We start from the raw sequence: 27,855 nt of genomic DNA, 5'->3' as shown, positions 1-27,855 counted from the left end.
AGCTGGTAATATTTAAATCACAGGCTTAGTGTAACTCAATAGGGACAATTTTTTTGCAGGACTTCTGGCAGTTGATCTTGGGGAGATTTATCAATTCTAAATTTAACATTTTTCATGGTTATGTGTGTATGTGTTGAGAGATATGATGAATACAGAGATCCTAATGTGAGACAAAATATACAGGGATTTGACTTTACAACTGGTTTTAGTTTTATTGCATTAATGGACATTTACCTTTTTCTCTCCTGCAGAACAAGATATTATCACCATCAATAAATAGTTCTCCTTTTTTATGTGTTACTTTTTGTGGGTATACTTGGGATGAAAACACTCTCACTTCCTATAAGTCAAGAAGAATTTCAGAACTGTGCAAGACTAAAAAGAATAATTGTATTTTTAAAGAATATGAAATGGAAGACACTGTCTCCACAAACGTTTATGATATGTCAAACCAGTTGAGAGGTGTGACATTTACTCCATGAATTCTTTGAATGCCAGATTCATTGGCTTCAGCAGCTCAGTCTTCTTATTCTGCCTGTAATGTACAGTTACACTCAGATTAAAATCCTTCATTCAATGCTCTCTGAAATCTAAGTTCAATTTATGTCCTTTCCCACAGCCATTTTTCTCTTCTGAATTGCTTTTTAAATAAGAAATATTTCCCATTATTTCCTTCAATGCAAAATGAAGAACTGTCTGGAAAAACAACCAACCTGGGAATTGTTTTACAAGTATGTACTAACCTTCCATTGGTCCTTCAGGAGATGTGGGAATTGTAAACTTGACATGTTTATATCTCTATGAAAACTAAATTTTTAAAAGGGCATAATGTATTCAATCTTACATGAGAAATTACATTTTTATAGATTGTCCCTGGATAGAGAAACTCTGTATAAAGTTTGCTTTAGTCTGAAATTGCATTTTTACCTAGTTGCAATTAGAGGTGCTTTGGTCTTTCTTTTTATTAGTTCCTCCTTTTTTATAATTTTAAAGACTGTATTATTTTAAAGAGGCAAATTCATTATAAATTTTATGCTTGATATTTGGGGAATATTGATGTCATTTTGTAACAGTGTCCTAAGAGTTCACCACTTAATAGAAGAGTTTAAAAACTTAGGGTTATAAGAGATGGTTTTAAGAAACAAACCAGAGCAAACTCTTCAATAATAGCTTAAAAATATATTATTGAATGAGTTTTATATACTCAAAATTGTATCCCTCAGAATCTACCTTACAGAGATTAGAGCAACTCTCTGAAAGGATACATGTGGAAGAATATTTATTATAGTATTGTTCATTGCAGAAAAAAATAAATAAAATAAATTGTCACTCATTTGAAAGACAAAAGTCAAATAAACTACAGTGCATTCATACTGTGAAGCCATTTATAAAGAATTAATTATAATTATAGCAGTTGAATTGAAAGCATATCTATAACATAATGTTGAATGATAAAGGCAATTTTCATAAAAAGTTGAGTTTGCCAATTGAGTTTGGCAAATTGAGTTCAGTTTTTTAAGTAAAGATAAAAGACACATTTTTTGTTTTCACCAAGAACTATACTGAATAATAATGCATTCACCATTTTACCCCACTACCTTCTGCCATTTTCAGACAACTTCATAATTCCATCTTTGCAAAACCTTTTGTCTTTTTGAGCAAAGAACTGTTCCAGGTGCCTTTTACAGTCTTCCAGGAAATTGAATTTTTTTTTTCATTAACAGAATTTTGTAAAGATCTAAATAAATGGAAACCCCAAGGTGCAATGTCTAGTGAAAATAATGGATGAATCAGAACTTACAGCCTAAGTCTAACAGTTTTTGCCCAATTATCAAAGAAACGTGATCTTTCATTATCGTGATGGAAGATTATTCATTTTCTGTTGACTAATTCTGGATGCTTTTTGTGGAGTGTTGCCTTAGGTTGATCTAATTGGGAGCGGTTTTTGTTGTTGTTTAGTCACTAAGTTGTGTCTGACTCTTTCTGAGACCCCATGGACTGTAGCCCACCAGTTTCCTCTGTTCATGGAATTTCCCAGGTAAGAATACTGCAGTGGGTTGCCATTTCCATTTCCAGGGGATCTTCCCAACCCATGGATTGAAACCATGTCTCCTGCACTGGCAGGTGGATTCTTTACCACCCCTGAGCCACCAGGGATGCCCAACTGGGAGCAGTACTTGCTGGAATTAATCGTTTGGTTTTCCAGAAAAACTCATAATAGAGGACTCCCTTCCAATCCCACCATAAACACACATCACCTTCTTTGGATGAAGACTGGACTTTGGTGTAATTGGCAGTGGTTCATTTTGCTTGCCCAAGGATGTCTTCCACTTCACATTATTTTACAGAATGTACTTTTCATTATCATCACAATTTATATTAAAAACAGAACATTTTTGTTAACATATAGGGAGAGAATCATATTCAGAAATACAGTCAAGAAGATTTTTTTCTCTCAACTTATGTGGAACCCAAACACAAAGTGATTAACATAGCCAAGGTGGTACAAATATTTTTCAAAGCTTGATTTGGATATTTTAAGTGGGCTATCTCCCGTGTGTATAACGTTGATTGCTCTCAATTAATGTCTTGATTTGATCACTAGAACCTCAGCTGGTTTACTTGATTGCAGAGCATCATCCACCAAGAAATCTCTATCATGAAACTTCACAAACCACTTTTGACCCATTGGATCAGTCACAGCATCTTCTCCATACGATGCACAAAACTTTTTTTTTTTCCTTGCATTTCAGTTGCATTGGTACCTTTGTCGAAATAATAAAGCATAATATGCTGAAAATATTGCTTTTTCTTCCATCTTTAATATTGAAATTGCTACTAAAAATTTACCAATTTTGATCAGCTTTTTTTTTTTTTTTCAAATGTATACTGACAGCTGTTGCAATGCAATCTAACCAAACTTTTTTGAATAAAGTTAAAGACAACTAATCCTGAGCAGAGTCATCTTATGGAAAAAAAACAAATGAACATTTTGGCCAACCCAGTAATTTTATTTTGGCTCAATAACTAAAAATGTCTTTTTTAATATGTTCTTTGGGCTTTGGGGGAAAGAAAAAAAAGAAAAAAGCTGTTTGAAGATGCTAAAAAAACATAGAAGTGTGCTTGCAAGGGCATTTATATAGTATATAATTTGTCATTTTCCTTGTCAAGTAACATTTCTCAGTTTGATTTCTACACAATTTTTTGCTATATCTTTGTGTCACACCTGGTTTGGATTAGAGAGTAGTCATTAGTAATTTCATGATGATCCTTTTGAGTGTGATAGTGTAATCTTCTAATGCAGAGATATTGAAATTCTCTTTGCTTTGAAGTCTGCTTAGTTTGATGTAAATAGCTAGTTCAGCTTTCTTTTGATTATTGCTTTCATATGCATGATGTACCATTTTCCATATGATAATCTGTCTTTGAATTGATATGTTTAACCATTTATATTTAATATAATTGTTAAAATGTTTGGATTTAAATCTACCATTATATTACTTATTTTCTGCATACTTCATTTGTTCATTTTTATTGTCATTTGAGCTTTATTTTCTTATTTATTTTAATTTAACATTGTGTTTTTAACTGTATTTTTTTTTTGGTCTTTTCAATGCTTGCTCTAAGGTTATAATATACATACTTAGCTTTTGATACTCAATTACAATCAATATTTTGCCACTTTACATGGAATGCAGAATGATAGCCATCAAGAGCCCTTTAATTTGCTACATTTATTTTGAATTGTCTTATGTATTATATCTACATACAATGAAAATCCCATAACAATGTCCATTTCTTTCACTATAAAACACATTTCAAAAGTCAAGGGGAAGATATTTGTCTTTCACATTCACTCAGTATTAATTATTGCTCTTGCTTTTCTTTTATTACTGATGTTCCATATTTCCCTCTAGTATAATTTCACTTCTGCTTAAGAATCGTCCTTCAATAATTCTCTGAGTGGATCACTGAAATCAGTTAATTTTCTTACTTTATAAAAATATGTCTTTGCTTGACCTTCATTCTTCATTTTCACCAGAAAATATATTTTCACCAGATATAAAATTCTGAGTTGAAAGTCTTTTCTTTCAGCATTTAAAGATACTGTTATATTTCCTCGGGCCACTATATTTTCTGATGAGAAACTGGATGGCTTTCAAATTTCTATTGTGTAGAATACAATCCAAAATTACTCACTGTGTGAAATACCAGGAAAATCTCAGTTTGGTTGAGAAAATAACAATTGATTTATATCCTTTATTGTACAAAATCTAGATAAGAAGCAAGGAAACAAAAAATGATTTAAACAGAGTTTGTAGGGTGACGGAATGGAATGAATCTGTTTAGATATTTCTGAAATGAATTCACAAATATATAAAAAAAGTAGTGACTAATGGTGTGAGTGAGTGTGAGAGTTCCCGTATAGTGATAAAGTAGTCATCATTTATAAATAGAATAACTCTTTTCTGCTTGAACATTTTTTCTTTCTATTAAATTATCTGGAAAGTTTACATTCTATTAAAATCTATGCTGCAATTACTTCTCATCAGAAAGTTGCCAACTATCCAAATTAGCTGGAATCTAGTCAAGGTTATGGTTTTTCCAGTAGTCATGTATGGATGTGAGAGTTGGACTATAAAGAAAGCTGAGCACCGAAGAATTGATGCTTTTGAACTGTGGTGTTGAAGACTCTTGAGAGTCCCTTGGCCTGCAAGGAGATCCAACCAGTCCATCCTAAAGGAGATCAGTCCTGAATGTTCACTGGAAAGACTGACGTTGGAGCTGAAACTCCAGTACTTTGGCCACCTCATGCGAAGAGCTGACTCATTGGAAAAGACCCTGATGCTGGGAAAGACTGAGGGCAGGAGGAGAAGGGGATGACAGAGGATGAGATGGCTGGATGGCATCACCGACTCAATGGACATGGGTTTGGGTGGACTACGGGAATTGGTGATGGACAGGGAGGCCTGGCGTGCTGCAGTCCATGGGGTAGCAAAGAGTCGGACAGGACTGAGAGACTGAACTGAACTGAATAATCACATGATGTTCTGATTATCAAGCCATCATTTTTATCTGTCATTGGCAAAGATTCTCATTTCATATGTCTATCTATCTATATATATTGCCATAGGAAAATAAAAATATTTTTCAGAAATGTAAAAATATTTTCTCTGTTACTCTGTTCTAAAACAAAATATGAAGACAAACCCATATAATATATTATAAAAATAGAATTTTAAAGTTTGAAGTACATTGCAGTTTATTTAATTTTGTCAACTCCTTTGGTGATAAACAAATGGGATCTTGATTAAATATGCAGTATGTCCAGAATTGTATAGTAATTTAATAAGAGAGTCAGACTAGAACTCTGTTTTTTTTTTCCCTAGTATTAGCTCAATAGAGTACTTCAAGGGTTTCAGAAGAGGAATATTTTGTCAGCATACAGACTAAAACTTAGCATCTGATAGATATGAAATTAATTAAAAAAAATGGCCCACTTTTACAATAACTGCAGTTGCTGCATTTTGTTAATACTAGACATTGTAAATAAAGAGAGCAGGGCATAATGGAAAATACATATATTTGGGCCCACACCTCTGAGTCCAAAACAATTTTCTGTCTCAATAAATATAAGATACTTTTTGTGAACTTTTAATAAAAGGGTAAATAAAACTTATTCAAATGAAGAAGTGAGTTTGGAAGCTAGTGGTAAGTGTGACCCATTTAGTAACTATTTGTTCTCTACCTTTTTTTTGCTGCAATATCATTTAATGAGATGCTTTTGCAATTTAATAATCATGTAGTCTAATTAGCCAGTTATATAAAAGAATTACAAATATCTACACAAAAATTAAATAATTCTTGTTTTATTCAAAATTCACATGTTACTACCAATGTTCATAGCATTTACCACTTTTTTTGTTATCATATCTTAAAAACTGATAAGCTGGTGTACCAAGTATTAAGACTGATGACACAGAATAACCATGATTTCCAGGCATTATCTCCAAAGGCGTGTCTTCATTAAGCAGGATGTGGAAATGTTTACTTTAAGGTGAGAAGAAGGTCTTAAAACAATAAAGCAGAAATAGGAAAAGCTAAAATTCCTGACACAGCTCTTGGGAAGGGGATGGTAAGATCTGAGTGTGAGATCGGAAGGACCAGGTGAATCCACTGACTTGTCATGTGTGAGAAAATGTGCCTCCCCAGATTCTCTTGCTGATTCACACATTTTGGATTAACAATATTTTTCTAATTCTGTGCACCACACCAAAAGAAATAGAGTAGTACAGATGGATGAAATCAGCAACTGCTCAATGATGTGTTGTGATGATTGAAGTGTATTTTCCCATTAGTCTGCTCTTTAGGATCCAAGAGGAAAGTGCATGCTTTATTGTGCACAGCCAATATACCTTTAGGCCTTCAGCAACTGAAGGGAAAGAAGACGAAGGGAGGAGAAAGGAAACCCTGAAAACAGGGCTCTTCCATTTGCGGATAAAGGAAGGACCAGGTCAAGCAGAGGAAGCCTCCCTTTGCCTCAGGACTTAGCTACAACTGCAAGACAGGAATTTGCTCATCTGCATTCATTTTCTCATCCCATTCAACTTCTCACACATTCTAAGAGCAGGAAAGCAGGCAGGTTGTGTGTGTTCTTCTCTTCCTCAATCTTTGCTAATGGATCACTAAGGCCTATTTACAATCAGGACATGCATGCTTAGTCACTTCAGCCATATCCCACTCTTTGCAGCCCAATGGACTATAGCCTGCCAGGCTCCTCTGTCCATGGGATTCTTCAGGCAAGAATACTGGAATGGGTTGCCATGCCCTCCTCCAGGGGATCATCCCGACCCAGGGATTGAACCCATGTCTCTTGCTTCTCCTGCATTGCGTATGAGTTCTTTACTGCTGACCCACCAAGGAAGCCCCATTTACTATCTGAAGTTGATAAAAATCTGATCTATATTTTTTCCACCCATGGAATTTCAGGGACATTGAGAAGACAAGGCTTGTCTTAGGCAAATCTATTGTATAGAATGCAACTCCTGGGATGGTGAGCATCTTGCTAAAATTTCTTGCCCTGATTATGTCCCTTCCTCTGGCAGAAGCCACATGCCTCAAACCCAACTTCATCTCTTTCTCTTAACCAGTCTGACATGAAAAATAGTTCTTTCACTGATTCTGTTGATCACTGTTGGATATTTGTAAGATAACTAAGTGAGATCATGTTCAGGAAGTCCTTATATTATACATAACATAACCACCAGGTTGAGGGCACTCTTAGAGATATACCTGACATTTGATGTACCTCTTTCTCTCTGTGCATGCCAAAGAATCTTGACATTTTGGACTTGCTACACTCACCACCTAACCTGTCCCTAGAAGCTCACGTGCAAAAACTCATAATGAATTGTAATGAGGATGTTCTATCCTTGCCAGTTTGTAAGTAAAAATGAAGTGACATTTTCACCAAAATACAACAAATTTAACCCTCCTTTTATTCCTTAAACAGAAATTCCAGACTTTCCCACATGGTCTTCTACCAAATATTGAACAAAATGTGCCCAAACTATTTGTCCTGGTTGGCGATCCATCTTTCCTTAATTCATGCTACTCTCACTTATTAGAGAACAAGGAGGATTGTGTCTGAGGCAAATATTTCACATGTCCAGACAACAACGGATATCAGGCCTTTGGCTGGAACAAAGTTTGCAATAAGCTCTCCTTTCAGGGACAGAAGAGGAGTCCAGATTCCCAGCTCTTCTCAGACTTTTCCTACACTGGTCTGATTACCACCCAAAGCGCACTTCTGTACCCTGTTAGAAATCTCTGTCTGAGTAGTGTGACTGCATGTTCTTTTTTGCTCAGGAAAGCCTCCATGTACTTTTGTTGCTCTCTCAAAAGTGTCTCTGTATATATGACAAGTTATGTTGTTACGCTACGTGGTGTCTGACTCTTTTGCCACCCCATTGACTGTAGCCCGTCAGGCTCCATGGGCTTTGCCAAGCAAGAATACTGGAGTGGGTTGTGATTTCCTTCTCTAGGGGATCTTCCCGATCCAGAGACTGAACCTGTGTTTCCTGTGTTGGCAGGTGGAATCTTCACCACTGAACCACCAGGGAAGCCCCACAAGAAATTACAGCTCAGAGATTAAAGTCTCTTGAAATCCACATGGAAGCAAGAAGACCAGTATCGATGCACTGGTTTCCCACTTCTGTCCAAGCTGCTTTTTTCCTCTGCTTTGGTTTGTCCATCCAAAAGATATCAACTACTCTCCATATTCCAAACCTGCAGTAAAGAGACACAGATGTATAGAATAGTCTTTTGGACTCTGTGGGAGAGGGAGAGGGTGGGATGATTTGGGAGAATGGCATTTAAACATGTATAATATCATATAAGAAATGAATCACCAGTCCAGGTTCAATGCAGGATACAGGATACTTCGGGCTGGTGCACTGGGATGACCCAGAGGGATGGTACGGGGAGGGAGGTTGGAGGGGGGTTCAGGATGGGGAACACGTGTACACCAGTGGCAGATTCATGTTGATGTATGGCAAAACCAGTACAATATTGTGAAGTAATTAGCCTCCAATTAAAATAAATAAACTCATAATAATTAAAAAAATATCTGATTCATTAATGATAATCCCTCTGGTTGTGTCTAGGTTTAAAATGTTTTTTTTTTTTCTTTCTCAAATCGTTACTTTCTTCAAAGGGCCTATGGATAAAACACACTTATTATAAAATATGAAACATTTTCACCAAAATGAGTTATAGTATAGGTTCCACTCTGTGCCCAGAACCAGGGTCACTTCAAAAAAGCTTGTTCTAGAAGATGGCACACTGTAGTCTTTTCCTATACCATAGCTTCAATAAAAGCCTTTCTTTTCTCAAAATTTGTTTCAATACATTAGAATTTCCATATATATATATATATATATATATATATTTGTTCTTGTTTAGTTGCTAAGTTGTGTCCGACTCTTTGAAATTCCATGGACTGTAGCCCGCCAGGCTCCTTTATCCATGGGATTTCCCAGGCAAGAATACTGGAGTGAGTTGCTATTCCCTTCTCTGGGGTATCTTCCTCAACCAGGAATCGCACCTGCATCTTTTGCATCAGCTGGCAGATTTTTACTGCTGAGCCACAGTGTAGATATTGGGTTAGCCAAAAAGTTTGTTCAGGTTTTCCATAAAAGTTATGTTTTTGACCAACTTGGTGCATATATTTGTTATATCATTCTCTTTTCTGGCAGGAGCCTCCTTTGACTTTCTATGTATTTATGTGTGTCAATAGATACATGGGAAGGAATGGTGCTCAGCGCCGCTTAAAAAACATTCAGTTTTCAAAATCCAGTGTATGTTGAGAGGAGAAAGGCTGCTACCAAAATACTTTCTTGTCCAACACATGGTTGTTTCAATTAAAAATATAGAAAGAGGCATACTTAAGAGAAAACTTAAACCAGTCTGTATCTGGAAATAGCTAAGTCTCCTCTTATAAGCTTCATGAAAGGAGATAACAGTCATTGCAAATTATCGTTAAAAGGATCTCAGGTACTTTCCTGGTGGTCCAGTGGTTAAGAATCTGCATTTCCAATTCAGGGGGCATGGGTTCAATCCCTGATCCAGGAAATAAGATCCCACACGTCTCGCAACCTAAATAAATAAGAAGGATCTCAGAAGAAAAACTAACCACATCAAGGGCCAAAGTCTTTACGCCCCTCTTGCTCCATTCCAGTTTCCTTTACACTCTGATTAGAAACCTCTTGGCACTTTTGTCTGAAGAGAAATGATATTAGAGGTGCTGTATCCTGCCCCTGTGGCTCAGCTGGTAAAGAAACTGCCTGCAAAATGGGAGACCTGGGTTCGATCCCTGGGTTGGGAGGATCCCCTGGAGAAGAGCATGGCAACCCACTCCAGTATCCTGGCCTGGAGAACTCCATGGACTGTATCTAGTTCATGGGGTTGCAAAGAGGCAGACGCAACTGAGCGACTTTCACGTCACATCCTGCCCCTCTGTTGGTAATCTTCCTTTTCCTGACTCCCCCCAACCCCATTTCTAGAAAATAACAGCAGTAAACAGTGAACAGGTTCAAAACAGGATTCACACTCCTATTAGTATCTCACAATCAGGCTTATTCTCCTACCAGTTGTAGTCAAATACACAGCCCCTGAATTATATTTCTATTCTGATTTATGCTAAATGTGGCTCATGTATAAATACTAGATGCCTTTTTTAATATGCACAAGGATTTAAAAAAATACTTTTTAATTGAGATTAATTTTTGTTTTGTGATATTATTGGCATGAGAAACAATGTCAGTGATTTTTTTTTTTTTTTTTTTACCTGGGAGTGTTTTCTGTTTGGCCAATGGGAGAGCCAAGAACATTGGGCTGCCTTGGTAAGAGTCCAGGGGTTTCAGAGTCCCTTAGGAGGAAACTGAAAAAGAAAAAAAAAAAAAAAAAATCTCTCATACTTACTCTTGCTGCTGCTGCTGCTAAGTCGCTTCAGTTGTGTCTGACCCTGTGCGACCCCATAGATGGCAGCCCACCAGTCTCCCCCGTCCCTGGGATTCTCCAGGCAAGAATACTGGAGTGGGTTGCCATTTCCTTAGTTCCTATAGCCCTTTATTTTTTTCTTCTTTCAAGATTTGATTACCCTGAAGTCAGGTGATGAGATTCAAAATGAATCCAGCACAGAGTTTACACCCACTGTGCCAATATAATCAGTCAGAAGTCCCTTTTGGTAAGCTGCAAAGGTGGACACAATCTTTTGCTCTTTTCGGTTTCCATTCCACATGCAATATGACTTAAGCTTTTACTCTCAAGAATTGGAGTCTATTGTCCCTCAGTTGATCTTATGAGTTGCTTTGGCCAATGCAATGAAATAGAAAGATATCAACATGAAGTTCCCAAATCTAGGTTGTGAGACACTTTCAACAACCCCACTATTTCTCCTGGGATTTATCTGTCTTCCCTAAGTAAACAGCCTGGGCCAATCCAATGAAGGATCAGATTTCATGTGACTCCTAATCACACTAGTCTTTTGTTTACCCGGAAATACTGCAGCCACATGGATGAGCCAGTAGAGATCAGACAAGCCACCACCTTGAACCTGGTCCCTGTTGCTGACTCATAGAATTATTAACTGTATAAATGGTGTTACTTTAAGCCACTATGTTGTGTAACAGACTGGTCTGCAGTATAAAGTAACTCAATGTATATTTTATAATCCATAGGTAGATTTCACAAATTGTAGCATTATAGTCAAATATTTTGCAATTCTCTCTAAGCCTCCATTTCAATCTCAGTCCTGCTACTTCTCTCCAGACAATCCAGTCTCAATTCTTATACTATACAAGTTTTCTTAATCAATTAATACTTTCTGTGACTCTATTTCCATTTTTTTTTGGTGTAAGCTATGCTTTCTGTATGGTCTCACCTATCTATTCTCCTTGTGAACTCACACTTTTCTTCCATAGTTCTCGTATTATTGATTCCATAAAGATTTTCCAGACTTTCCCAAAAGAATATAAGTAATATCCGACTTTCTGATTCCATATTTTCTATATAACATCAATCATCTACATTTACCACCCAACACTGTGTTGTTTATATCTCTTATCCCTAGCATCATGGTAAACACAGCTGCAGTACATTCATTATTGTTGGTGCTATTTTTTAGTCACCTGAGTGACTGACTCTTTTAGTCTGACTCTTTTTCGACCCCATGGACTGTGGACTGACAGGCTCCTCTGTTCATAGCATTTCTCAGACAAGAATACTGGAATGGGTTGCGTTTCCTTCTCCAGAGGATCTTCTTGACCTAGGGATAGAACCCGGGTCTTCTGTATTGACAGGTGGATTCTCTACCACTGAGCCACGGGGGCAGCCCACATTCATTATTACTTACCAAAAGTTTCTCCTTGTGCTACAACCCCACCTCCATAGGAGGGACACACTTCTCTACTGTAGCTGGTACCAGTGTATTCTAACTGAGGTCTCAATGAGCATCTGGCTCCCCACATTTTTGGAAGCTTCCAACCACTCCTACTGGGCTCATTCTGGGCTTCCCTCATTGCTCTGTTGGTAAAGAATCGTGGGAAGGGTGTTCAGGATTGGGAACACGTGTACACCCATGGCAGATTCATGCTGATGTATGGCAAAACCAATACAATATTGTAAATTAAAAAAATAAAATAAAAGTAGATGAAAACAGAAAAAAAAAAAGAATCCACCAGCAATGCAGCAGACCCCGGTTCAATTCCTGGGTCGGGAAGATCCACTGGAGAAGAGATCGGCCACCCACTCCAGTATTCTTGGGCTTCCCTTGTAGCTCAGCTGGTAAAGAATATGCCCACAATGTGAGAGACCTGAGTTTAATCCCTGGATTGGGAAGATCCCCTGGAGAAGGGAACAGCTACCCACTCTAGTACTCTGGCCTGGAGAATTCCATGGACTGTATAGTGGGGTCGGAAAGAGTCAGGACATGACTGAGCAACTTTCACTTTCAAGTGGACTTCTCGTTTCAAATAAAGAAAGCAAAAAGGAGGAGAGCCTCTCAAGCTTACCTGATAACATGGGATCAAGACATTAATATCAGATATTTTTTCTCATTTACATTGTTACATAAAATTGAGTGAAGTTCCCCATGCTACATAGTAGGACCTTTATGGCTATCCATTTTAAATATAGCAGTATTTGAAAAAGAATAGATACACATATATGCATAACCAAATCATTTTGCTGTACACCTGAAGCTAACACAATATGGTTAACTATATGCCAATATAAAATAAAATTTAAGAAGAGAATAAATCATGAGAGGGAGAGAGCAAAAAAGACATTAATATCAGGCACTTGGTTCCACAGTACTATAGCATTGGCTAACTAAGGTAATAATAGCACAGGCATTAAATTAAGACCTTGGAGATTTTGGTTGGAAATAATTTATAGTTGCTTTAAACAACTGTTAAACAGTGTATATGTCATTAGCTCTTTAAACTTAAACACATTTTCATCAGTTTTTAGCAGAGATTTGTTATTTGATCACATTTAGCTTGATTGAAAGTTCTTTGTTAATAAACTGATTTTTTTTTCATGGTTTAAACGGACACTCAGATCAGATCAGATCAGTCACTCAGGTGTGTCCGACTCTTTGTGACCCCATGAATCACAGCACGCCAGGTCTCCCTGTCCATCACCAACTCCTGGAGTTCACTCAGACTCATGTCCATCGAGTCAATGATGCCATCCAGCCATCTCATCCTCTGTCGTCCCCTTCTCCTCCTGCCCCCAATCCCTCCCAGCATCAGAGTCTTTTCCAATGAGTCAACTCTTCGCATGAGGTGGCCAAAGTACTGGAGTTTCAGCCTTAACATCATTCCTTCCAAAGAAATCCCAGGGCTGATCTCCTTCAGAATGGACTGCTTGGATCTCCTTGCAGTCCAAGGGACTCTCAAGAGTCTTCTCCAAAACCACAGTTCAAAAGCATCAATTCTTCGGCGTTCAGCCTTCTTCACAGTCCAACTCTCACATCCATACATGACCACAGGAAAAACCATAGCCTTGACTAGACGAACCTTTGTTGGCAAAGTAATGTCTCTGCTTTTCAATATGCTATGTAGGTTGGTCATAACTTTCCTTCTGAGGAGTAAGTGTCTTTTAATTTCATGGCTGCAATCACCATCTGCAGTGATTTTGGAGCCCAAAAAAAGAAAGTCTGACACTGTTTCCACTGTTTCCCCATCTATTTCCCATGAAGTGATGGGACCGGATGCCATGATCTTCGTTTTCTGAATGTTGAGCTTTAAGCCAACTTTTTCACTCTCCACTTTCACTTTCATCAAGAGGCTTTTGAGTTCCTCTTCACTTTCTGCCCTAAGGGTGGTGTCATCTGCATATCTGAGGTTATTGATATTTCTCCTGGCAATCTTGATTCCAGCTTGTGCTTCTTCCAGTCCAGCGCGTCTCATGATGTACTCTGCATATAAGTTAAATAAGCAGGGTGACAATATACAGCCTTGACGAACTCCTTTTCCTATTTTGAACCAGTCTGTTGTTCCATGTCCAGTTCTAACTGTTGCTTCCTGACCTGCATACAAATTTCTCAAGAGGCAGATCAGGTGGTCTGGTATTCCCATCTCTTTCAGAATTTTCCACAGTTTATTGTGATCCACACAGTCAAAGGCTTTGGCATAGTCAATAAAGCAGAAATAGATGTTTTTCTGGAACTCTCTTGCTTTTTCCATGATCCAGTGGATGTTGGCAATTTGATATCTGGTTCCTCTGCCTTTTCTAAAACCAGCTTGAACATCAGTAAGTATTCTCAAATGTTAAACTTATGTCCTTAGACACACAAAGCCACAGATTAAGTGAGAGAATAAAATACATTTAAAAAGGAGTGGTATTGCATCCCCTGCTACACCAATTTCTAAAATTATCTGTGTTCAATTAAAAAAAAAAAATACACACACCTTAAAGGTACTGAAATGCATAAGCTATAAGGTAAAATCCCATGATTGTATTATTTTAAGCACCAATACCATTTTGGTATATCATCTTTCAGGTTCAGTTTTTCTGTGTATATAACAATCTTTCTCTTATTTAATGTCATATTGGGAAAAGAGTTGCTAGATATTTATCATTATTGCTTCTCAGCCTTTTGGCTAAGATCAAGTGTAGTATCCATTCTAAGAGTAGTAAGCATATCATTATTATTGAAATAAAGTTCAAGTATGGAGTGATTACTAGATTTCTAACAGAAAACCTACATTTTATGCCTTGTTTTTAATTTAATAAGGTCTATAAGGGAAGATGTCCACATTTTCCCTACCGAAAGTATGTCCAATATACAGAATTATATGATGTGAGGTAATAATTTGTGAATTAAAATATGTAAGTCTAAGCAGCTGGCTGGTTTCAGAAATACAAGAGAGATTTTCCATTAGCCTTTTCACTTTATGAATTGTGGTTTAACATTCTTACCACACCATAAACATATGAGCTTACAAAATGTGTGTTGGCATATTACATGAAAATGCTGCCACCCTACAGAATTTTTGTAAAACTTTCTTGAGGAAGATATTTTTGTTGGGAAAAAATTGTTTTCTTTTTTAAATGAATTGCAGTAATAAGAATGAAAACTGTTAAATATCCTTTATATACTCACAGTTTAGACCATCCTAAATGAAATGTCATTTTTATGTAGCTCTAAATTTATATGACAGTACAAATTGAGTACTTTAAAATATAAATTTTCTGAGCCATCCCAGAAAAATCTGAACCTGAATTATATGGCTTTGCCACAGAGTTCCTAACTTGCATAACCATACTTGTTTTTCGCTATGCAAAACTATAACTTACCTTTTGCTTCTAACTTATTCAAAATTTATTATGATCTGCATGAAGCATGCAGAGAATGCCATCTTCAGACATTCAGACCATTCACTCATTTCAGCAAGTGGGATAAGCAAGGATAAATAAATAAATAGGTGTAAATGTATAGGTAATATATGCTAATATAATTTAACAGATTTAAATAAAGTTAGCATTTCATTTATTGAATGAAAGGGAACAGGCTATAAGATTGTCTGTGGAATGTAAGAAAAATCTAATTTTACCAAGAGACAGGGAATCTTTATTTAGTCATTGCTCTAAATGTGTCAATTAATTCTTAGGAGGCAAGAACTAAGAAAAGCTCAGAACTAATTATAGCTTCACATATCTATATATTGAATAAGAAAAATCTTGACAATAAGTCTAGTGAATAGGAACTTGAAATATGAATATAATAAAAGTAGTTTGAATGTATTAAATGATTATTATAAATCAAAGTGTAAGTGCTGCTTATCTATTTAATATCAAAAATCTGTTAGGCAAAACATATGGTGACACAGAGAAGTTGTGTTTTGCAGAGAGAGCTTAAGTTGGCTAGAGGCAGAGTTGGGATATGAATTCTGGCCAACTGACTTCTTAGACTCATCCTTCCAAACTTCCCTCTACTGTCTACTTACTCTTTCTAGGAGGTGACTAGATCTTGTATGAGCATCTAGAATATCTTGGTGATCCTAATCCACAAAATATGAAATCTCTAGAGCTTCCACCCTATTCGTTTGGCTCATACATGCACTCTGTTTACCTAATGTTCAGAGAAAAAAAATGCTACACATAAAAGGTGTTGGCAAGAGAGAAGAATAAACATAAAGAGATGCGTAGGCAGCCTGTAATTTAGAGATTAAATTCTAGGTTTGACATTATCCAGGCAGATGATTTTGTTTACTTGAAAAATGTCCATCCTTCTCATTGAAACCACAAAGAAAGCTTATAATTATGGATTCTTTCAATTTCAGAAGCTGAAGATGGAACTTACAAGTGGAATATGAAAGTGTTCAGCTTCCTGTATGTTCAAAAGAAGGAAATCTAACTGAAAGGAGAAAGGTTAGTATTTTATCTTAAAAATACTTGGGGAAGCTAGCATATAAGCACAGAAGAAAAATAAGTGTGCATTTATGGCTGACTCATATTGATGTATGGCAAAAATCACCACAATATTGTAAAGTAATTATCCTTCAATTAAAATAAATTAATTAATTTAAAAAAGAATGAAAGAACTTGATATTTAATTATTTTTAATTTTTAAATATGCTAAACATTAAATTTTTTCTTTTAGAATTTTTTTAAAAATTTGAGAAATTACGCAGAGTTCTGGTATAAACTTCACAGAAGTTTCATTAAATGTTAATATCTTTTACAATTTTAGCATAGTATAATCATCATAAACATAAAATTTACATTAATACTATATAGTTAACTATCTCACAGAACTAAGTTGAATGTCACCAATTGTCCAAGTAGACATTTGGGAATTTAGAAATAGTCCGTATCTTCTACTTAGCTAATATATAATAGTCTTGAAGAGGATCTCATCTTTTAAGACCCATCATACTTAGAGCAACAATACATCTGTACCATGTTTCCATCTGCTGTCTTTCCTTCCCCTGACCTTTCTTTGTATTTATTTTTTTAATGTATTCTGACTTTATCATGTTACAGACTTTGTCCTTCACTATACATTGAGCTCCTCAACAGTAGAAAAGTTATGTTATAATTATGTTCTTCTTTAATTTTTTTAATTGAAGTGTAGTTGACTTAAAATGTGTTAGTTTCAGGTGTACAGCAAGGGGATTCAGATGCATATTATATGTGTATATATATGTATAACATATGAGTGACTTCTATACATATAACTGTGCTGTGCTTAATCACTCAGGCATGTCCAACACTTTGTGACCCCATGGACTGTAGCTTGCTAGGCTTCTCTGATCATGGAATTCTCCAGGCAAGAATACTGGAGAGGGTAGCTACCCCTTCAACAAGGGCTCTTCTTGACCCAGGAATCAAACTGGGGTCTCCTGCATTGCAGGCGGATGCTTTGCCAGCTGAGCTACCAGGGAAGCCCATATAACTGTATAAAAGCATATATATATATATATATATTCTTTTCCAGATTCTTTTACTATATAGGTTATGAATTATATATACATATAATTATTCTCTTAATACACAGTGCCTGGCATTCAACAAATTTTTAAAGAGGTTGCATTAAGTATAAACAGTAGATTGATCCCCATATGTTTGCTAATGATGAAACTGTATACTTTTAGCTGAACACCACTTTAAAATGTTTACATACTTTACTTGTATGGTAATGATTATTCATTTTCTATCATTTGGATGGTACATGTTCTTCTGTGGAGATACAGGAATGATGCACGCATAGCCTCTGAGTCACTTATTATCTAGTAGGAAGCAAAAGACAGATAATCACATGGTTATGAAACCAGACAAAGAATGGGAAGTGCTCTAAGAGAATCAAGAGGATATACTTTAGGGCAGTCATTACTGCAGTAGCATCAGAAAGATATGAGGTGGGATATTATAGGAAAACAAGGCATCCTCATGAGGCAGTTCTACTAATCCTGATTTGAGAACTTAAGTGACTAAGCTTAAACAAGGAAAAACGAAACCAGATCTCAGAAGTAGAGAAGATAAAAGGATTAAATAAGACATGCTGATAGATGATTTTTAAGAATAGAATTCTAAGGCTTACATATATGTTTGGAAGGTTTTTCAAGCACTTCAAAAACATTTAAGAATATCTGGAATTGCATTTTTTCTCCATGTATATGTCCACAAAGGGGAAAAAAAAAACAAGCAGGGTATAACCTGTTTATACTACATACACTAAGTTGACCTTAAAAATGTATTCTAAACACATTCAGTTCAGTTCAGTACAGTTCAGTCGCTCAGTTGAGTTCAGTTCTTTGAGACCTTGGACTGCAGCACACCAGGCTTCCCTGTCCATTACCAACTCCTGGAGTTTACTCAAACTCATGTCCATTATGTTGGTGATGCCATCCAACAACCTCATTCTCTGTTGCCCCCTTCTCCTCCTGCATTCAATCTTTCCTAGAATCAGGGTCTTTTCAAATGAGTCAATTCTTCCCATAAGGTGGCCAAATATTGGAGTTTCAGCTTCAGCATCAGTCCTTCCAATGAATATTCAGAACTGATTTCCTCTAGGATGGACTGGTTGGATCTCCTTGCAGTCCAAGGGACTCTCAAGAGTCTTCTCCAACACCACAGATCAAAAGCATCAATTCTTTGGTGCTCAGCATTTTTTATAGTCCAACTCTCACATCCAAACAAGACTACTGGAAAACTAAAGCTTTGACTAGACAGACATTGGTTGCCAAGGTAATGTCTCTGCATTTTAATATGATATCCAGGTTCATCATAACTTTTCTTCCAAGGAGCAAGTGTCCTTTAATTTCATGGCTACAGTCACCATCTACAGTGATTTTTGAAGCCCAAGAAAATAAAGTCTGTTACTGTTTCCACTGTTTCCCCATCTATTTTCCATGAAGTGATGGGACCAGACGCCATGAACTTAGTTTTCTGAATGTTGAGTTTTAAGTCAACTTTTTCACTCGCCTCTTTTACTTTCATCAAGAAGCTCTATAGTTCTTCGCTTTCTGCCATATGATGGTGTCATCTGATATCTGAGTTTATTGATATTTCTCCCGTCAATCTTGATTCCAGCTTGTGCTTCTTCCAGCCCAACGTTTCTCATGATGTACTCTGCATATAAGTTAAATAAGCAGAGTGACAATACACAGCCTTGAGATACTCCTTTCCCTATTTGGAACCAGTCTGTTGTTCCACGTACAGTTCTAACTGTTGCTTCTTGACCTGCATATAGATTTCTCAGAAGGCAGGAAAGGTGGTCTGGTATTTGCATCTCTTTCAAAATTGTCCACAGTTTGTTGTGATCCACACAGTCAAAGGCTTTGGCATAGTCAATAAAGCAGAAATAGATATTTTTGGGAATGTTCTTGCTTTCTCGATGATCCAACAGATGTTGGCAATTTGATCTCTGGTTCCTCTGCCTTTTCTAAAACCAGCTTGAACATCTGGAAGTGCACGATTCACATACTGTTGAAGCCTGGCTTGGAGAATTTTGAGCATTACTTTTCTAGTGTGTGAGATGAGTGCAATTGTGCGGTAGTTTGAGCATTCTTTGGCATTGCCTTTCTTTGGGATTGAAATGAAAACTGACCTTTTCCAGTCCTGTGGCCACTGCTGAGTTTTCCAAATTTGCTAGCATATTGAGTGTAGCACTTTCACAGCATCATCGTTTAGGATTTCAAATAGCCAACTGGAATTCCATCACCTCCATTAGCTTTGTTTGTAGTGATGTTTCCTAAGGCCCACTTGACTTTGGATTCCAGGATGTCCGGCTCTAGGTGAGTGATCATGCCATCGTGATTATCTGGGTTGTGAAGATTTTTTTGTTCAGTTCTTCTTTTATTTTTGCCACCTCTTCTTAATATCTTCTGCTTTTGTTAGATACACACCATTTCTGTCCTTTATTGTGCCCATCTTTGCATGAAATGTTCCCTTGGTATCTCTAATTTTCTTGAAGAGATCTCTAGTCTTTCCCATTCTATTGTTTTCCTCTATTTCTTTGCATTGATTGCTAAGGAAGGCTTTCTTATCTCTCCTTGCTATTCTTTAGAACTTTGCATTCAAATGGGTATATCTTTCCTTTTCTCCTTTGCTTTTCACTTCTCTTCTTTTCACAGCTATTTGTAAGGTCTTCTCAGACAGCCATTTTGCCTTATCTCACTTCTTTTTCTTGGGGACAGTCTTGATCCCTGCCCCCTGTATTATGTCATCAACCTCCTTCCATAGTTCTTCAGGTACTCTATCAGATCTAATCTTTTGAATCTATTTCTCACTTTCACTGTATAATTGTTAAGGGTTTGATTTAGGTCATACGTGAATGGTCTAGTGGTTTTCCCTACTTTCTTCAATTTCAGTCTGAATTTGGCAATAAGGATTTCATGATCTGAGCCACAGTCAGCTCCCTCTCTTGTTTTTGCTGACTATATAGAGCTTCTTCATCTTTGGTGAAAAGAATATGTTTGGTGGTGTTCAGGTGTAGAGTCTTCTCTTGTGTTGTTGGAAGAGGGTGTTTGTTATAACCAGTGCATTCTCTTGGCAAAACTCTGTTAGCCTTTGCCTTCCTTCATTCTGTACTCCAAGGCCAAATTTGTCTGTTACTTCAGGTATTTCTTGACTTCCTACTTTTGCATTCCAGTCCCCTATAATGAAAAGGACATCTTTTTTGGGTGTTAGTTCTTGAAGGTATGTAGGTCTTCCTAGAACTGTTAAACTTCAGCTTCTTCAGCATTACTCTAAGGGAATAGGCTTGGATTACTGTGATATTGAATGGTTTGCCTTGGGAAGGAATAGAGATTATTCTGTCGTTTTTGAGACTGCATCCAAGTACTGCATTTTGGACTCTTTTGTTGACCATGATGGCTGCTCCATTTCTTCTAAGGGATTCCTGCCCACAGTAGTAGTTATAATGGTCATTTGAGTTAAATTAACCCATTCCAATCCATTTTAATTTGCTGATTCCTAAAATATTGATGTTCAGTCTTGCCAGCTCCTGTTTGACCATTTCCAATTTGCTTTGATTCATGGACCTAACATTTCAGGTTCCTATGCAATATTGCTGTTTACAGCATCGGATGTTACTTCTATCACAAATCACATTCATAACTGGGTGCTTTGGCTTTGTCTTTTCATTCTTTCTGGAGTTATTTCTCCACTGATCTCCAGTAGCATATTGGGCACCTACCGACCTGGGGAGTTCATCTTTAAGTGTCCTGTCTTTTTGACTTTTCATATTGTTCATGGGGTTCTCAGGGCAAGAATACTGAAGTGGCTTGCCATTCCCTTCTCCAATGGACCATGTTTTGTCAGAACTCTCCACTATGACCCACCCATCTTCGGTGGCCCTTTATGGAATGGCTCATAGTTTCATTGAGTTAGACAAGGCTGTGGTCCATGTGCTCAGTTTGGTCAGTTTTCTGTGACTGTGGTTTTCATTCTGTCTGCCTTATGATGGAGAAAGATAAGAGGTTTATGGAGGCTTTCTGATGGGAGAGACTAACTGAGGGGGAAACTGGGTCTTCTTCTGATGAGGGGGCATGCTCAGTAAATCTTCAAACCTTTTTTCTGTTGATGGGTGGAGCTGCATTCTCTCCCTGTTATTTACCTGGGGACAAACTATGGTGGAAGTAATGAAGATAATGATGACCTCTTTCAAAAGGTCCCATGCATGCACTTCTGCACTCAGTACCCAAACCCTACAGCAGGCCACCATTGATTCACGCCTCTGCTGGAGACTCCTGGACACTCACGGGCAACTCTGGGTCAGTCTCTTGTGGGGTCACTTCTCCTGGGTCCTGGTTCACACAAGGTTCTGTTTGTGCAAATATATTAGATGCAGACAAATATGGTTTGATTATACTTATTACCTTGAAAAATCAAATTCATAGAGCTAAAATACATAGGTAGATGTCAAGGGCCCAGAGAATAAGATGGGGAGAGGACTGGGGAGTTAGTGTTTAATGGGGACAGAATTTCAGCTTAAGAAGGTGAAAAATTTGGGAGCTGGAAGATGGTGAGAATTGCACAATAATGTGAATGTACTTACTGCCACTGAAATGTACAGTTAAATATGGTTAAAGTAGTATGTTTTATATTATGTGACTTTTACCATAATTTAAAAAAAAAGTAAAAAATATCCATAACCAAAGATATTTACTGAACAGGTAAGAGACCACTATGTCTGTCACTCTTACTATGAACAGCTTTGTAAATGATATAGTTTTAGACACAGAAATTAAACAATATAACAAATTTCAGGAAAAAACAGATATTGAATATAAGGAAGCCAGAGGTGATGGTTTCTGGAAAAAACTAAAAGGACCTGGACTTTGGTTTTAGCAATTGTAATTACAATGAAGTATGAGATAATTGATGTTATGTGGGGATAATACAAAGTACATCTTATGAAGTTCATATAAATACTTAGCCTAGAAGATACTGTAATAGAAATAGCATACAAAGAATGCACATGGTACACAATTTTATATTTTTCATCAGAAAAAATATAAAAATAACCAAACTATTAAGAAAAAAGCTACTTAAAAAGGCTATACAAACAGTGAAAATCAAGCTGGGATAAGAAGGAAACACAAAAATAAATAGGTTGATAGACTATGTGGAAGAATTTCCATGGAAGGAGTCAAAGCATGAGCCAATAGTCCAGAAATAACAGTCAACTGCCCTGGTTTGGGGAGGTGTGGTAGAACCCCCAGAGATCAAATTGCCAGCATCCATTGGATCATAGAAAAGGCAAGAAAGTTCTGGAAGAACACCTACTTCTGCTTTATTTACTACACCAAAGACTTTGACTGTGTGGATCACAGCAAACTGTGGAAAATTCTTCAAGAGATAGGAATATCAGACCACCTTACCTGCATGCTGAGGAATCTGTATGCCGGTCAAGAAGCAGCAGTTAGAACTGGACATGGAACAACAGACTGGTTCCAAATGGGGAAAAGAGTACGTCAAGGCTGTATATTGTCAACCTGCTTATTTAACTTAAATGCAGAGTACATCATGATAAATACTGGGCTGGATGAAGCACAAGCTGGAATCAAGATTGCCAGGAGAAATATCAATAAACTCATATATGCAGATGACACCACCCTTATGGGAGAAAGCAAAGAAGAACTAAAGAGCCTCTTGATGAGAGCAAAAGAGGAGAGTTAAAAAGCTGGCTTAAAGCTCAACATTCAAAAAACAAAGATCATGGCATCCAGTCCCATCACTTCATGGCAAATAGATGGGGAAAGAGCAGAAACACTGACAGACTTTATTTTGGGGGCTCAAAAATCACTGAAGATGGTGACTGTAGCCATGAAATTAAAAGATATTTGCTGCTTGGAGGAAGAGTTATGACCAACCTAGATAGCATATTAAAAAGCAGAGACATTACCTTGCCAACAAAGGTCTGTCTAGTCAAAGCTATAGTTTTTCAAGTAGTCATATGTGAATGTGAGAGTTAGACCATAAAGAAAGCTGAACATCAGAGATTGATGTTTTTGAACTAAGGTGTAGTGGAAGACTCTTGAGAGTCCCTTGGACTGCAAGGAGATCAAATCAGTCAATCATAAATGAAATCAATCCTGAATATTCATTGGAAAGACTAATTCTGAAGCTGAAGCTCCAACAATTTGGCCACTTGATATGAAGAATTGACTTCTTGGAAAAGACCCTGGTGCTGGGAAAGATTGAAGGCAGGAGGGGAAGAGGATGCCAGGGGATGAGATTGTTGGATGGCATTACCAACTCGATGGATGTGAGTCTGAGCAAGCTCTGGGAGTTGGTAATGGACAGGGAAGCATGGCTGCTGCAGTCCATAGGGTCACAAAGAGTTGGACATGAATGAGCAGCTCAACTGAACTTATGGTAGAACCCAGATTGGTTGAAACTAAATGGTCATACAGAGTAGTTTTAGGGGAAATGATTGTGGATAAATACAAGTTGCAGACATTATTAACAACAAAATTGTAGATAAACTTTAATGTAATATGGATGGTGTTAAAGTATCTTTGTAAGCTCTGAAACAATTAAACAAAAACATATCAGACATTCAAATAGCTCCAAGCTCTATGATGACCTAGATGGGTGGGATGGGGTTGTGAGGGAGGTTGTGTATGTGTACATATAACTAATTCACTCCATTGTACAGCAGAAACTAATACAACATTGTAAAGCAATCATACTAAAAAAAAAAAAAAATCATTCTTATAGAAATGCACCCTGTAGAATTGGGCCTGGTGGGATAGAAGAGCAATGGGAAAGATTCTCCTGGAAGGGAACATTGTAAAGTAACTAGCCTCCAATTAAAATAAATAAGTTAAATTAAAAAAAAAAAAGCAATCCAGTCAGTCAGTTCAGTCACTCAGTTGTGTTCAACTGTTTGCGACCCCATTGACTTCAGCACTCTAGGCTTCCCTTTCCATCACCAACTCTTGGAGCTTGCTCGGACTCATGTCCATCGAGTTGGTGATGCCATCCAAGTATCTCATCCTCTGTCGTCCCCTTCTCCTCCTGCCTTCAATCTTTTCCAATGAGTCAGGGTCTTTTCCAGCATCAGGGTCTTTTCCAATGAGTCAGTTCTTCCCATTATGTGGCCAAAGTATTGGAGTTTCAGCTTCAGCATCAGCCCTTCAAGTGAATATGTAAAACTGATTTCCTTTAGGGTTGACTGGTTTGATCTCCTTGCAGTGCAAGGGACTCTCAAGAGTCTTCTCCAACACCACAGTTCAAAAGCATCAATTCTTTGGCGCTCAGCTTTCTTTATAGTCCAAATCTCACCTCCATACCTAACTACTGGAAAAACTATAGCTTTTGACTAGACAGACCTTTGTTGGCAAAGTAATGTCTCTGCTTTTTAATATGCTGTCTATGTTGGTCATATCTTTTCTTCCAAGGAGAAAGCATCTTTTAATTTCATGGCTGCAGTCACCATCTGTGGTGATTTTGGAGCCCAAGAAAATAAAGGCAATTGAATTGATTTAATGATAAAGTTTTGAGTGTCCTCACAGGAAGCATATCCCTAGAAATGACAAAAAGACAAATCCAAGAAATATGAGGACTTGGTGTCTTTTGAAAGAGAAATGAGAGGGATGGCCTAAAGATAGCCAAGTTGGTGATGGGTTGGGAAGAAAGCAAATGGAAGAGCTTGGAAGAGAATCAAAGTCAGTGTGTATTTGTTCAATTGTAGATGATGCCAGGATATTTTATTTCAGTTAAGATCTTGAATGTGGATAGAAATATGAAACTGATGCTTTAGTAAGTACCTAGGGCTAGAGAGTTATATATTAATATCATTCAAAAATAAGATCAAGTAAGTGGCTGATTTTCTTAAAAAGAATGTAGGGAGAGAAGACTACAGACAATAAACTGATAACAGAGAGACCATTGTTTATTTGACTTATATTAGTTTATTTGACATATATTATACTTATATGACTTACATATAAGTCAGCAAAGAGAAAGGGCAGGAAAGTAGTCAATGATAATGATAATGATATAATTAATATAAGTCAATTATAGAGGGTATTCAGAGGCTGGACAATAAGAATTTTACATTTACTGAGAATATCACCATCTTTAGACAAAGAGGTAAATTTGTTAGAAGCCAGTAAAACATAAGAGCAGTGTCTCAATTATCAAGAGACATGAAGATCGTGATCAAATGTCATTTTCAAGACAAGATATGAATTAAGCCAACTCTGAGGATGTGCCTAAACCAAATACCACGAATTGGAAAGCTTGCTAAGAAAGGGCAAAGAGTTGGAAAGACAGCTTGAACCTCTCTCTGCTGTTGAATTACAGTGAGAGCCAAAAGAGGCCCAAGAACTCGTGGGAAAATGATGCCTTTCTACTGAAATAGATATGGTATTACTATGACTGTTTAAGAGATTACAGAGGATGCCCAAGAGAGATTACAGATGATTTATAAATACAATTATGTATGTAATTCTATTCATGAATGTTTTATGGTGGTTTTCACAAAAATCAATTAACTGTATAGATTTTTCCATAAAATAAGTAATACTAAGAATAATAATCATCTATCACACAGGCTTATAATTATTAAAGGATTATATTAACCCTGATACTTACAACCAACCTTTAAGATAGATCTCATGATGTAATTTTATTGATAATATTGAGATCTGGACTGTTTAAATAATTTTTCCAGTTCACCCTATGTAAGAGCCAGAGACAGGCATTTGAACCAGAGTAATGTTGTTCTTTCCCACAGTTCATGCTGCCTTCTGCAGGATTTTATCAACCTCTGCTCCTGAACATAGAAATAACAGGTATATAATTTACACCAACAAAGGCATTGCATGTGATTCCCTTTTAACAGTTTTTTCATTAGTCTGGTATCTTGGAGAACTGGTCTTAAAATATTTGGTGGCTTTATGGTTTTGATCCCTGAAAGGTTGTCCACATTATAAAACTGGCAAAGACACTCACGGTTAATACCAGTTTCTTTATGGTGCCCCTGGTTCCATAGACAATAAACAAAGAATGTCACAAATGTGAGTTATGCTCCAGAATGATAGGAAGGGATCAGTTTAAGATGTGAAGAATGAGAGGTTCACCATTAGAGTAAACTCTGTGATGACAGATGAATTGTTTTCATGTTTTTATAACATCCACACAATTTCCATCTGAGGTCATTTTTAATTTATACCACACTTTATCTCTCTTGATCCACCTTTTTCTCAAGGTATGCCGTGCTGAGGTTTTGTTTTTATTATCCCACCCACATGTGGTTGGCCTATACTAACATACACACACCCTGCTTGGGTTATTTCCAACACAAATACCAATGGTATTCACACTATGGGAAGAGAGTTAGAAGTTGATGTGGAGGTTAATGTCCAAGCCCACACTTACATTGTAAGGCAAAATGCTGGAAAAATGACAATGCTGTAGAAACAGAGTACTCAGAATCTTAGAGACAAATGTATATTTTCAATTTTTCCACCTAAGAAATATAATTATTACTGTTTTTCAACATTAGCATAGGAAGCAGAGAGAGGCACGGCATCATTTGAGAAAGGTCAAAAATGCAGAGGCCCCTAGTTTCTTCTCCAGCAGTGTGTTCTTCTGCCTGAAAATGCCATGCAATCATTTGTATTCTTTTAGTAGGTGGTTTGGAGAAGGCAATGGCACCCCACTCCAGTACTCTTGGCTGGAAAATCCCATGGACGGAGGAGCCTGGTGGGCTACAGTCTATGGGGTCGCGAAGAGTCGGACACAACTGAGCAACTTCACTTTCCCTTTTCACTTTCATGTATTGGAGAAGGAAATGGCAACCCACTCCAGTGTTCTTGCCTGGAGAATCCCAGGGACGGGGAAGCCTGGTGGGCTTCCGTCTATGGGGTTGCACAGAGGCGGACACATCTGAAGTGACTTAGCAGCAGCAGTAGGTGGATTTCACCCATGGAGACACACTTGTACACACCAAACACAGCTGATGAGAAGAAGTTAACTGTGAGTGAATTCAGACTTAGTAATGCCCCAGGGATGTGTTTATCCAATTTAGTTTAAAAATATACACGGAACCATTAAACATAAAACTTAACCAAGGAGTAACCAGACAGGCAGAAGGGTGGATTTCACACTTACAGAACACTTAGGTGAATTCGCACTTCAAATTCAAAACCAAGGAGAAGCCTGGGAAAGGAACACAGAGAAATTAGGGAAGAGCTGAGAAGGTGGGTGATTCATGCATGGGCTGATGGATGGTGAAGACAATTAAAAAAGGATAAACAGTCTTAAGAACAAAGTGGCACATTGATCCACAAGCAACTTTGAAGGCATTTTTCCATGTCTTCCAAC

The 27,855-nt window shown here is 37.2% G+C and overlaps 1 pseudogene; it reads left to right on the top strand.

Moving 5' to 3' along the window:
* Positions 1-14,649: 14,649 nt before the first annotated feature.
* LOC112448344 (uncharacterized) lies at positions 14,650-14,819 on the top strand (annotated as a pseudogene).
* Positions 14,820-27,855: the final 13,036 nt, after the last annotated feature.

The sequence above is a fragment of the Bos taurus genome, chromosome 1 (assembly GCF_002263795.3).
Source record: "Bos taurus isolate L1 Dominette 01449 registration number 42190680 breed Hereford chromosome 1, ARS-UCD2.0, whole genome shotgun sequence".
Lineage (NCBI taxonomy): Eukaryota > Metazoa > Chordata > Mammalia > Artiodactyla > Bovidae > Bos > Bos taurus.
Note: the sequence above shows the minus strand (reverse complement) of the source record. Positions and strands in the feature narration are given on the sequence as shown.